The following is a 14,087-nucleotide window of genomic DNA, read 5'->3' on the forward strand; positions in this document are numbered from 1 at the left end:
TTTAATCGTTACAATTTTATCCTGGTATCCCAGGACGCACACAAAAGGCAGCTATAACCAGTTTCCTTGTTTTAAACAAATTTTGTAACGGTTTAACTAACACTCGATAGAGTGCGCTTTGAGTTTTAACTTTATTTGTTTTTTTTTTAATTTATTTTTAAATGGCCTGTCTAAAAGACAATAAAAATAGTTCAATATAACTTTAATATTTATTTTAGATAACGCATTTAGTTTTTTCTGTAGATTGTTAACGTATAACTTGTAGGGATACTAAATTATAGTAGCGATTGTCCGATTAACAACAAAAAAAAAACCAAACAAACAAACAAACAAAAACAAAAAACAAAAAACACAAAAAACAAAAACAATTACAAACGAATGACATTTATTGTTTCTATTTTTATTTTATAAGCTCTGCTGTCTTCAGTCTATCGACGTTGGAGTTCTAAAAATCATATTTTTTTGCATTTAAAAACAAAATATTTTATTGCAGAGTTCACATTTGTGTCAGATATATTATATACTTTTTCACTTTGTAGAATATATACATTTTATATATAGATGCAGTTTGTCTTACTAGACAATCTAAATTTTAAATCAGGCAAAAGAATATTATTTCTCCAAAGGAAGGTGAATGAGATGTTCAAGTGGCTAATGCTTTGTTTTGCCCATTGCATGTAACTTTTCGGTCATTACTTGTGATTGAGCTTGCAGATCTGACTTTAATATATTGATGCTATTTGAATGTTGATTAATTGTTCAAATTCTAATTATGTAAAGGTCACGATTTCCCTTCATTTTGATTATCCACATAGGTGTGGCATAAGTCTGTAATGTTTCACTTCTGTAGATTAAAATGTTTGTCACCAATGTTCGATTTTCAATTCTAGATACCGCAGATAGTCTTTCCAGCAATTTAAGATGTTTGGTGAAAAGTTTTATTTGTGTGACCAGATTGTTAAACAGTGTTTGACATGAATACGGGTCTTAATTTTCAAATTATTTATTTGCAGCGGTTAATTATTTCCATATTGACTCCTTGAAACGTAAATATCTTAATGGATATCCGATACATTTAAACGCACATGAGAAATCAATACTTGAGGGTGTTTATAATTTAATAGTAAAAATGTAACAAAATTTTACAGAAAAAAATTTGAATAGTCGAAAAGTGGTTCAAATGTTTTAGCCATAACTGATAACAAATGTAGCTTTTACTTTCTGGTAACAGACATCACATATACTGACTTTATCTCCACAGGTTTGACAACAATACAGATGCTGGCAAGATACAAATAGAAGATTTCTGGGCCTCACTTTACACTTCATACACATGTAGTTGGACGTATGACCACTAAGTAGAGGCACTGGGTCTGAAAGATGAAATTGATAATAAATACAGAAATGAGCCACAAAATATACAGGTATAGGAATAAGCACAAGATGTGGAAGATATTAAGAATCTTACATCGCGTAGCGTGCAAAGCACAGAAATTCTGTCATCCAAGGATAAGATTTCAAGTTCAATTAAAAGGTCAATTTTTCAAGAACAATTGTAAGGTCTTTCCCATACATTTTCTATATATTCTGCCCTGAGCATAAGCCATTATCCTCTTAACATAGACCAGCATGTCTAGGTTGTTATATTATGATAATTACCTATTATGGCGATGAGACAACATAATTTATTTCAGGGATATATCCTAAATGCTGAGATTTTTGACAATTATTAAATGTACAAAATAGTTATCAACCTAATAACAGTAATTTAGTAGTTACATTAGATATGAATTTTTTTTCTGTTAATTTCATCGAAACTGTCATTGATAACAATACTAAATAATAGATTTCATTATCATAGAATAAAGCAAAGGAGGGGGGGGGGTAATTATAAAGTATAAAAAGTAAAGGTCTGAATTATCACTTCCAGGTCAAATGGCCATCCCCCTATGTAGTACTAAAAATACACAAAGAAAGTAAATTTATCCTTTTTAATTGGATAATCTGTGTGCGTGATGATCAAAAGTGTTCAAAATAAATCACAGGATGTGTACTTTTAAATCATATTTGTAATTTATTAGATAAATGTATGAATAATGTAAAAATATGTGAGTAATTTGACTCCATCATGTTAGTTGACACAACAATGTTGAAACAATGTGGCTTTTCAGTATAACAGTATTACTTACGGTATAAATGTTTAGTGACCAACCGAATAATTTCATTTTAGGTCGCGAAATCGCGTAACCAGGGAAACCTCAAATATTTCCGAAACCTTGTTAAATAGTACTGACCCCTGTTTCTGAACAATATGGAGCTTTCGGTTTGCTGTATCTCAAACGGTTTAAGAAATTTTACCAAAATTTGTCTTCCGCTACGGGGCAGATAACTCTGCAACTACAAATGATCACGTCTAACAGGGTGAATTCCAAAGTCTTACCTCATTTTGCAAAAGATGGTCAAAATCTTGTCGTGGTAGAATTTAATCAGAAGCGGGCAAATTGGGCGGGGAAAAATAATAATCAGAAGAAATACAAGAAGGTCTTCCCATTGAAATATGAAAGACCTCAGTAAAATTTGTCGAAAAGGGCTTATAATGGTTATTTGGATGAAATATGGTATCATAGAATCAATACGACAAAGAAACTACACTTTTTGAAAATGTCACAAATCGGTGTATTTTCACCGATTTAAACAAATCGTCAAATTTGACCGAAAGTATCATTTGATGTTGAACCATGCTTCTACATTGATTGGAAGTAGTTTGCGTTGTCTATCTTGAACCATATTGGCAAAAAATGGCCAAAAAAAAATTCTGACCAAGTTTTTGACCATTTAAGGAAATGACCTTGACCTTTACCTTGGAATATTTAGGTAGCATTTATGCTCCTGATCAAGAATATATGTAGTTTGTAGGTACTTTTATTTGAAATCAATTGCTAAAATTGATCGATCCTATCAAAATAGCATTAAAAATCAGGTTTTGGGCCATAACACTTACAATTTTTAAAAAATGTTGAATTGACACCTTACTTTTCTTGTAGAGCTTGTTATTTTGAACACATTTGTCTATTTACAGTAGACCTCTATCTGTAACAGTTTGTGACATATTGGCAAAAAACTGCAAAAATCACCAAAAATACCGGTTGTGGGCTATAACGTCTAAATGCTTCATCTGAACGCTTAGAACGTTACATAACGAATGAGGATCTAATCAAGATGCATATTTTTCATGTTCATCATTTTCTTCTATCTGTTACCATTTTCAAGTTTGTCCTCTAACAAGGCCAAAGTAACGTTTAACCTTTGACCTTGACATTTTTAAACACACAACATATCAACAGTGAAGGTCTATACGACTTACGGTTTAAAAGTTTAGTGGCCAACCGAATAATTTCATTTTAGGTCGCGAAATCGCGTAACCAGGGAAACCTCAAATATTTCCGAAATCTTGTCAAATAGTACTGCCCCCTGTTTCTGAACAATATGGAGCTTTCTGTTTGTGTGTATCTCAAACGGTTTAAGAAATTTTACCAAAATTTGTTTTCCGCTACGGGGCAGATAACTCTAGAACGACAAATGATCACGTCTAACAGGGTGAATTCCAATGTCTTATATCAGTTTGCAAAAGATGGAAAGTCTTTCCATTGAAATGGGAAAGACCTTAATAACAAGTTTCTGTCGAGGACATTTTAATTTTACTTCCGAGGTTAATTCATAGTCACTTTGTTTATTATTAATAGGAGTAACTCCTTCTCTACGATTTTTTCCTATTGTTTCATATTAATTTTATTTGACATATTTTATGCTAAGTGTTTCCTGTATATCATTAGTATTTGAGGCGGATACTTAAATTATCATATGATTTTATTTTGTCACTAAGATCATCAATAAAGGGAAAGACACTTACTGCAATTAAGTTTTGCGTCCGGAGCAATACAGTACTGAAATTTTTACATTTATATGAAAGAAAAGGCATTTTGGATTTCTTTTATTTTACTATTATTCTAACATAATATATCTAACTACTTGCCATCCAATTTTTGTTTTGGTATCGGTAGGTAAAATGGTTTCTCGTCTAAATGAACAACTGTGGATTTACAATTAACAGTTGTCTAATTTATATCGTGTACTTAAAATGATAACAGTACGTTAATATATTATGATAGTCCAACACTGAAGTACAAATTTAAAAACATAACCATTTAGAAATTCAAATTGGATAAAACAATGAAAAAATGGATTGAGCCTCTAACTGAAGATTGTTATACACTTATTAGTCTTGTACAACTATCTTACCAACTTTAACAGGCATGGCGATTTTTCTTTTATTCCTGTTGCTTCTTGTGTCGAAAATCAACTATTTTGTCTGTAATATAATAAGTAAAACAAAGTGTGTCTGTTTTCTGTCCTTTTAGTGAAAAGTATGAACTTTTACATTTTTTCTAACATACACAAACAGTATAAAAATAACATTAAATAAAACACTCGTAAGAAGATTCTCTCTTAATTTAAAATATTCTCCAAGTGCTACACATATCACTAATTTTAAACTTAAATACTACAAAAAAAAGTGTAGTCGTATAGTACCAATGTTCTTTATTTAAAAATCACAATGGATCATTGTTTCTCTTTTACACATTCTGACTCATTATCATCCTCTGTCATATCCTACTAAAATGATGTATTCAGTGAGATAAGTGAATTTTATTAACAACTAAAAAATGTATAAATAGCAGTTGTCAATCACGGGTGGAGTTTGCATGGGAACATTTTCCTGCAAAGCCAAACGGATGTCGACCCGTTTAGGGGATTTGGATCCGTTCGGATCGATAAAACTTTAAGTTTGTTATTTAGAAATAAATCTTTCTTTATCATAAGTAGGTCCTTGAAGTAAATGTTAAATCCTTTTTCTTATCTTTTTTTTTTATTGTTAAAAAGCATTATAAGTTTTAGACAACCAAGGAACAAACAAAATTATCTAGTATTAAAGCATCAATTCATTTACTTCCTGTGCCTTCATCTTTCATATCATTCTGAAACAAATTACACTAATGTGTGCTATTGTACTCCTATTTCTATCCCCAATTAATTTTCAAAGTTTCAACTAATTAGGAAGATGGAATGTAAGAATTATGGACATTGTGGATTATTTAGGCTTTTTAAGAAGTTTCAATGTTAAAGAATCAGGCAAAAGTCTAATATTCTACATTTGAGATTTAATGTCTATTCATTAATAAAATACGAAGCAATGGGATAACCATGTACATTGAACACAATTCTAGACCCAAGGCCAAAATTTTCAAGCTAACCATTTTCTCTAACTGCAGGTGTGAATATATTAAACACGTTTTATAATAAATAGATATGTTTTTGGACAACCTAATAAAACATATTGAATACTGGTTACTACTTATCTTCAGACATACGTAGAATCTGAATCCATTAAACATCGACGAAAGCGCGGTTTGAATAAAAGGTATAAAAACGAGATTGATGAAAAAGACCTTAGCTGTATTATTTGCAGTTGTAATATAAATCAAACACAATATTCAACTTAAAGTATAGAAACCTTTCAATTAAATCGTAATGATACTAACCAGATATAATAAATAAAAATAAAGTGGTCCTACCTCAATCTAGCTCTCCGTACAGTATTGCAAAAAAGTGGTTTCATGTGTTATATGGTGCAGTAATGTAAATATCATTCAATAAATAGGCGGAGCTTACTTGATTAACGTGGGAAATATTTTCTGCTTGGCCAATCAAGTTTTAAACTGTACAAATCGTGCCTTAACCACGGTTTTCATAGCAAGATTTAACTACATGGAAATCAAAAGGACATAACACTGCTGTTTTCACAAAATAACTCCATTCATAAAATATTCAACTGTTTAGCGATATTTAAAGAGGAGAAATAAAACGGGGCTTTCATTCGATATAATAATATTTTGCATGATGTTAATTTAAATCGCCCATTTATTTCTATCTTACCCCAAGTTCAGGTTATAAACCCGGCGGTCGATTTTGTCTTTTTGGATAACTTTACACCATGTCTGCATTGTTTACTTTATTAACATCGTGCTACTTAATTGAATTGACAGATATACTCTTAGTTCGAATTGTTTTTGATCTGATCCCGCCGTGGCTCATGTCGGGAATCTTATTTACTTTCATATCAGTGTTCTGTTTCAAAGGATCATTTACACTTGTCATCTGTCAACATATTATACTGTCAAACTTACGACGACTCTAAAATCACAAAATTGTCAAAACATTTGAAAATAGAAGTGCAGAGATACCATTTGTAAAAGATTTCTACTCAAAAACTGAGAAGTGTATATTTCCAGTTGTTTTCTCTTTTATTTTATTAGAGTTTTTTGCTCGCGTGTACCCGGTATCAAGGTGCACATTCACCCCTATTCCTTGGGTGTTCGCTTGAATTGTTATGGACAGAAGTTTTACTGCTTTGAATTCGATCGTTGATCTAATTTTCGTAATGTGTATATACGGTATGTTGATCAAATGTTTCCACAACTCATCTTCATCATTGTAGCGTTGTAAAATAAAAGTGTCACACCTTAACTTTTGAGATAAATATATGCTACACTTGTAAAAATATGTTCGTATCTCATTAATAGCGGTCGTAGAATAACTTCGTATGTTTCATATACATCAATACCTGGAATGTGATGTCATCAAGTCCCAGAATTTGTCAAAAAATCCTCCTGAAAAATAAGTTGAAAAAACTATCAATTTATTCGTAAACGTAAACGTTAAAAAAATGTTTCAAATAACTTGTTTATTGTTTTAATTATTTTTTTTTTTGTTTTGTTGTGTATGGTGGTAAGGGTTTTGTGGACATTACGAATTAGGTGAACACTTCTGCTTGTTATGATGATAATCAACTCACCAACAGCAATATATGAAAATAAACTAAGTTATATTTCAAACTGAAAATAGTATTATATGTTCTCGAAGATAAACAATTATGATCTTCAAAGTAAAATGATTAAAAGAAATTTAAAAGATCAGCATACATGTAAGACATTTGTTCTTATAAAACAACCAATTTTAACTGTCTTTAAAAAAACTGTGTTCTCGTCGTTTTCTTTGCTTCAAGCTATTACTTTCATTAACAAACACGATTAAGAAATATATAATTAAATATACTTGACACTATACATCCTTCTGCACTACATGATGCAGTTGGTTCATTCATGATATTTCTTCCGAGACTTGACCTTACTTCATGTCAATTTGTCTATTTGAAAAAGAAATCATCGAAGATAAAGTTTAAAGCGGCTTCTATTATGGTTCATGTACGATATTCATTCCGAGACTTGAATCACAGATCTATAGTTTCAATTTGACTATTTGAGATATAATTTAAAGCGGTGTCGACTAATTTCATAGGTGCTTGCTTAACATTAAGTGGGAAGTCAATTGATTATCGTCTTATCATCAACACTGTCGACAAAACAATTGACAATAAATCAACGATATATAGTTACAGGGAATTTAAGGAATCCTTTTGGAAATTTCATATTAGTATATACATCAAGTTATCATTAATGTCATTTTTTCTAAATTTATTTATTTTTATTTTTGTTTTTGTTTTATATGTTTTTTGAAACCTTTTAATCAAGAAAACAATTAAGTAAATAATACGTATACAAGTTATTAATGACAACAACTATACTTCGTTTATAGATGCAAATCCGTTTTTTTTCCAAAAGTGAAGATATCGACTAGGAGCAAATCCGTATTTCATATGCGTAAGCGATCTAATTAACTGTTAAGAACTTATATCATCTATAACATAAAAAGCATACTATCTCAACAGATAGGAAGTTAATAAAAATGTATGAACATTATGTACATGTATATTATATTAACACAAAAGCAATGATTTTTTTCTCAAGAAAATAAAAACAAATATGCTCAATATAATTGATAACATCAAAACACTCTGTAACATTCAGCATAGATTAAGAGCACATTGAATGGTAAAAATCTTAATGCAAACTTGCTAAATTTGGTTATTCTGAGATGATTTATCACTTATTTATATAGCAAAATATAAAATAATAATCTTTTATTACAGACTCAAACAACGATCTTGTGCGGCTGCGAGACATAAGAGAGTATTGCAAACGCAAATGTCTGCTTGGCGGAGAAACTAACAATTCACAAAGATATGAGTGTGGCCATGTTATGTGTAAATTCATTTCAACTAACGTAATGTAGTTTTTATTATATTGTTAACGTTCACAGTTAACAATTTGCAGCTTTACTTTTTCCTTTATACTTATAGTTCTACGCAGTTTACGATTACTGTAGTAACATTATTAAACTACTTACTACAATAAACTCCTTGAAGTTTTCTTGGTTGTATGCTTTGATAATTAATCGGAATGACACACCTCCTATAAAAAGACTTAAATAAGATACTCTCGGTGTGTTTCAAGACCTCTTTGTTTGTATTCATTTTGCTGTACATTGCCTCCTAATCTATGCATAACTCGGCCGTTTAAATAAACGATAAATTGTTAGGTCAATTATTAACTGATAACTTAATATCATCTCGATATATTTAATAACATTGCCATTGGTTTTAAAATATATGAGATAACACCACACAAATCAACACTTGGAAGATCAACGATATGTCATCTTTGTAGATTTAAAGGTACGTAATACTAAAACAGATGTTTACATACCTTGCCTTTTTAAAGTTCATTTTGTAAAATCATACATTTGAAATGTAATAATTAAGTCTTCCAAGTTAAATGATTTATATAAAATAAATCAGAAACCGTCTTAACACAAATCATACAGCTTTATGGTGAATCACCTCTAGTAAATCATGGAATCTATTTTAAAACGTAGAAAATAGTCTTCACCAAAAGGTGCATTTAGGAGGGGTTATTTGTGACTAGCTACTTGACCAACAAAATGCGGACAAGCCTTGCCGTATATTTTCAAATTAATTGTCTATAATGGCACGAATATGCATGTGTAGCAATGACTTAAGGTAGTCTTTTTAAGACTAAAAATACAATAACTTTCTAAAGTGCATAAAATACATTTTAAACAAGAAAAATCTACTAATTTTGCATTTTATCACCCTTAATTGTTTAATATCAGCTGTTTTATAGCCCCATTTGACCGTGTAACTATAAAAATAAATTGAGTGGCATTTGGTAGTATCGGCTTTTCTCGTCTTTCCACCTTTTTAATAGTTTAAACACTTTCAATTCTTACAAAATTTCCGTTTAAATGTTGTAGCAAAGGAAGCATTGCTTGAGTGATAATTAGTCAGAAATACAGTGAATTGTGTCGACAAACAACGCATTCGAGTATCCAATGTCATGTTGTGTTTTCTCTTACCACGGAAATATATATCCACGATAATTATTGAGTTATACTTGAATTATATTGTATATAACTTCGAATTGCTCGATATCAATTATGGTGGAACAAACTTCCCCGAGGATTTTCACCGAGTCAAGCTTACTTGTCTCGATATATGTATCGAAATGTTGACCGTTACGAAATTTAACAGGGCTAAAACACTGAGGTTTCCTTGATGCATTTTACTTGGTAGATTGATTTGGTGCTGGATTTGTCTGTCCATTTTGATATTGTTAGGCTAATTCCTTCTTTTAAACAGTTTACTTTTGTATCTTATGTTGCTGCTTAGAAATTTCTCCTTGAAACATGTACAGAAATTTACAATATTATATAAGTGATATCTTTGCCTTCTCAAATAGAATAAGGTATTGTATAGTTCGCATTTTTGAGGTAATCAACAATGTTTCCACTTTGTTAATCATTTTTTAATCGTTACAATTGGTATCCTGGTATCCCAGGACGCACACAAAAGGCAGCTATAACCAGTTTCCTTGTTTTAAACAAATTTTGTAACGGTTTAACTAACACTCGATAGAGTGCGCTTTGAGTTTTAACTTTATTTGTTTTTTTTTAATTTATTTTTAAATGGCCTGTCTAAAAGACAATAAAAATAGTTCAATATAACTTTAATATTTATTTTAGATAACGCATTTAGTTTTTTCTGTAGATTGTTAACGTATAACTTGTAGGGATACTAAATTATAGTAGCGATTGTCCGATTAACAACAAAAAAAAAAACCAAACAAACAAACAAACAAAAACAAAAAACAAAAAACACAAAAAACAAAAACAATTACAAACGAATGACATTTATTGTTTCTATTTTTATTTTATAAGCTCTGCTGTCTTCAGTCTATCGACGTTGGAGTTCTAAAAATCATATTTTTTTGCATTTAAAAACAAAATATTTTATTGCAGAGTTCACATTTGTGTCAGATATATTATATACTTTTTCACTTTGTAGAATATATACATTTTATATATAGATGCAGTTTGTCTTACCAGACAATCTAAATTTTAAATCAGGCAAAAGAATATTATTTCTCCAAAGGAAGGTGAATGAGATGTTCAAGTGGCTAATGCTTTGTTTTGCCCATTGCATGTAACTTTTCGGTCATTACTTGTGATTGAGCTTGCAGATCTGACTTTAATATATTGATGCTATTTGAATTTTGATTAATTGTTCAAATTCTAATTATGTAAAGGTCACGATTTCCCTTCATTTTGATTATCCACATAGGTGTGGCATAAGTCTGTAATGTTTCACTTCTGTAGATTAAAATGTTTGTCACCAATGTTCGATTTTCAATTCTAGATACCGCAGATAGTCTTTCCAGCAATTTAAGATGTTTGGTGAAAAGTTTTATTTGTGTGACCAGATTGTTAAACAGTGTTTGACATGAATACGGGTCTTAATTTTCAAATTATTTATTTGCAGCGGTTAATTATTTCCATATTGACTCCCTGAAACGTAAATATCTTAATGGATATCCGATACATTTAAACGCACATGAGAAATCAATACTTGAGGGTGTTTATAATTTAATAGTAAAAATGTAACAAAATTTTACAGAAAAAAATTTGAATAGTCGAAAAGTGGTTCAAATGTTTTAGCCATAACTGATAACAAATGTAGCTTTTACTTTCTGGTAACAGACATCACATATACTGACTTTATCTCCACAGGTTTGACAACAATACAGATGCTGGCAAGATACAAATAGAAGATTTCTGGGCCTCACTTTACACTTCATACATTTGTAGGTGGACGTATGACTGCCAAGTAGAGGCACTAGGTCTGAAAGATGCAATTAATAGTGAGCCACAAAATATAAAAAAAGGTAGAGGCACAAGGTGTTAAGAATTTTATTAAGAATCTTACACCGCATAGCGTGCGAGGCAGGGTAAGATTTGAAGTTCTATAACGAGGCTCTGCCGAGAATGTCTAATATTTCATAGTCTTGTATTTTTTTCCGGTGATTCTTTTTCTCACTTTTAAAGTTATTTTGTGATTTGTATGCCCATTTCGGAACGGTTTGCTTATCGAAATTCCTTTAAATTTACTATACATTATAAAACTTTTAATTAAGACGTCAAGAATGTGATATGTTTTATCTCACTCGTTAGTGTAATATGGAAATCTCACATGACTATAAATAAGAAAATCTTATCTCTTAAATGAAAAACAATTGGTATGTGTGAACAATGCATGGACCACAATCATAAATATATGTATAGATATGCATGCACTGAAAACAACAACGGACGGATGAAACATGCTTTGTTTGTAATAAAGGCGAGCAACTTTAACTGTATATGAGTTTGCTCTATTATATCATAGTTAAGCTTCAGTGTGTTTTATGACGAATGAAACACCTTGGCTTTTTGCCATTGATAAGCGGTTTATTTAACTTGTCATATTTTACGGCAAGTATTTCCTGTTTATCATTAATATTTTAGCAGGGTACTTAAATAATTATACGATTTTCTTTGGTTACGTAGACCTTTAATAAAACGGTAGACACTTACTGAAATTTAGTTTCGCCTTCAAGGTTTACATTTGTGTGGAGGAAAAAACTTATTCTATTTTAGTTTTAGTATTGGTAGGTAAAATAGTTTCTTATCTATATCAGATTTAACACTAAGAATTTTTTAATTAGCAGGTGTATTATGTATATAATGTAATTGAAATGATTATAGTACGTTTATATTTTGTGACAGTTACAACACTTAACGAAACATTTTAGAACAAAGCCATTTAGATTGTACAACAACATCGTTGAGGAGATTTATTTTCAATGTAAAATTGTTTATATATGTTATGAATTATGGTACAAATGAAGTATAATCTTATAGCATTATAGTTCATTCTCTATGTAAATATCATAATGAATTGATTATCCTTTTTTCTTTTACACATTCTAGCTTTCATTATCTTTATCTATCAGATTCTATTGAGAAAATCATATTCCGCGAGTTCAAGTGAATTGTAATGTATAAGTGAAAAAAGTATTTAAAGCAGCTATCTATTATAGGCGGAGTTTGTTTTATCGGCGTGGGAAACGTTTCCTGCAAAGCCAGTCAGTGTAAATCTGATTCGCTCCGTGGGTTTCCTGCGTTTCGATTATTATTAAAGTAAAATAGTAGTCAAGGGGACCAAGACGTTAACGGAAATAAAACAAAATCTAACCCAGGGTCAAAGACCAGACATTGAAAACAGACATACACGACAAAAAACACAAAATATCCAAAACTACACATACAAAGTAACAAAAGTAAATTAGCAACTCGAATTCCACTAAAACATGGGAACATGGACCAGTCGAACCGGTAGGCAAAGCGTCTTCTGCTTTTCTAGAAACACCCACCGAGTTTCTCATAAAAGTCAAGCCCTGAATAGATGGAGGAAAGGAACACTATGATATGTTGAACAAGTCAGTTTCATGGTGCAGATGGATACACTGCAGCGATCCACGACGAGTTCATGATGACGACCATGCTGTAGTGGTGACTTTAATCTTGAAGCAACATTACCCTGTCCCAGACGACTAATTGTTAGATATCTAGCACGATACCAAAAGGTCAAAGTCTGCGTAGTTATGACAAGCTCTGGCACAGCGTATTAGCTGTGATATGGAAACTCCAGATGTAGGTCCTGGAGGGATATTGCCACAGATGAAAGGAAAGTTGACAATTTATTGATATTATATTTTTTAGGTTATTCCTATTCATTGATAATAAAATGAGAAGCAAAGGGATATCCATTTTTAATAGAACATTACTTAAGACACAATGCCGATATTTGTGAAGCAAACTATTTTCTCAAAATAATAATGATACTTTGATTTTTATATCTCATTGGATAACAGAACAGATCATATTAAACACTGGTAACTACTTATCATCAGACAAACTTAGAATCTAATACATCAAATATCAACAATAGCCCGGTGTGGATAAAAAAATTCAACATTTTTAAAGTATGAAAACCCTTCCATATATTGTTTTATTGCTGCTGGTCTGATGCAATAAATAATAATAAAAAGAGGTCCTACCTGACTCCAACGATTTATCTCTTCATAAAGTATCCTTTGTACAGACGTAATATTCTATTGATAATCTGCAGCTGGTATGCATTATGTTTTAAATGACCATAAACTAGGGCACAAACATATCTTTTAGTAAATTTATAGAGGAGTTTACTTCATTAACGTGGGAAATATTTTTGCCTTGCCAATCAAGTAATTTTAAACTAGAATAAGGGGGAGTTTACTTGATTAACGTGGGAAATACATTTGCCTAACCAATCAAGTAATTTTAATCCTGACTAGTGCTTTATATCATAGTCTAACCATATTACACGTTACACGTATCGGCTTTCAAAGGGTATGAAATTATTTGTCATCGTGTTTTAACCCACGATCAATTGACGACATCTCTAACATGTCAATTTTTGAATGGAAAACTTGGTTATGCAGGGAAAATCGATAATATATAACACTTTAAATTACATTAACCGTTACATTAACAAAGCAATAAATGAGGCTATAGAAATTTGTATATCGTATGAAAAACAAATATAATAAATGCAAAGATCAATGATAAATGGGGAGCTGGTTGCATTTAATGCTTAATTTCAAGATTTAAGAAAAACAATACCTTTCCTGTAT

The 14,087-nt window shown here is 30.9% G+C and overlaps 1 long non-coding RNA gene across 2 annotated transcripts; it reads right to left on the reverse strand.

Annotated features, from left to right (window-relative positions):
• Window positions 1-624: 624 nt before the first annotated feature.
• Window positions 625-13,703, reverse strand: LOC148614188 (uncharacterized). Of its 2 annotated transcripts, XR_015923590.1 has the most exons (7): window positions 13,473-13,695; window positions 11,091-11,215; window positions 7,174-7,264; window positions 6,683-6,728; window positions 5,995-6,252; window positions 4,300-4,369; window positions 625-1,373 (listed from the first exon to the last, which is right to left on the reverse strand). It is a non-coding gene; the product is annotated as an uncharacterized LOC148614188 (long non-coding RNA). The 2 variants fall into 2 exon arrangements; XR_015923589.1 differs by having other exon boundaries at window positions 5,995-6,728; window positions 13,473-13,703.
• Between the last annotated feature and the right edge of the window lie 384 nt (window positions 13,704-14,087).

This window comes from Perna viridis, chromosome 6 (genome assembly GCF_037379345.1).
Source record: "Perna viridis isolate PV_CMFRI_1.1 ecotype Kerala chromosome 6, ASM3737934v1, whole genome shotgun sequence".
In the NCBI taxonomy this organism is placed as follows: Eukaryota; Metazoa; Mollusca; class Bivalvia; order Mytilida; family Mytilidae; genus Perna; species Perna viridis.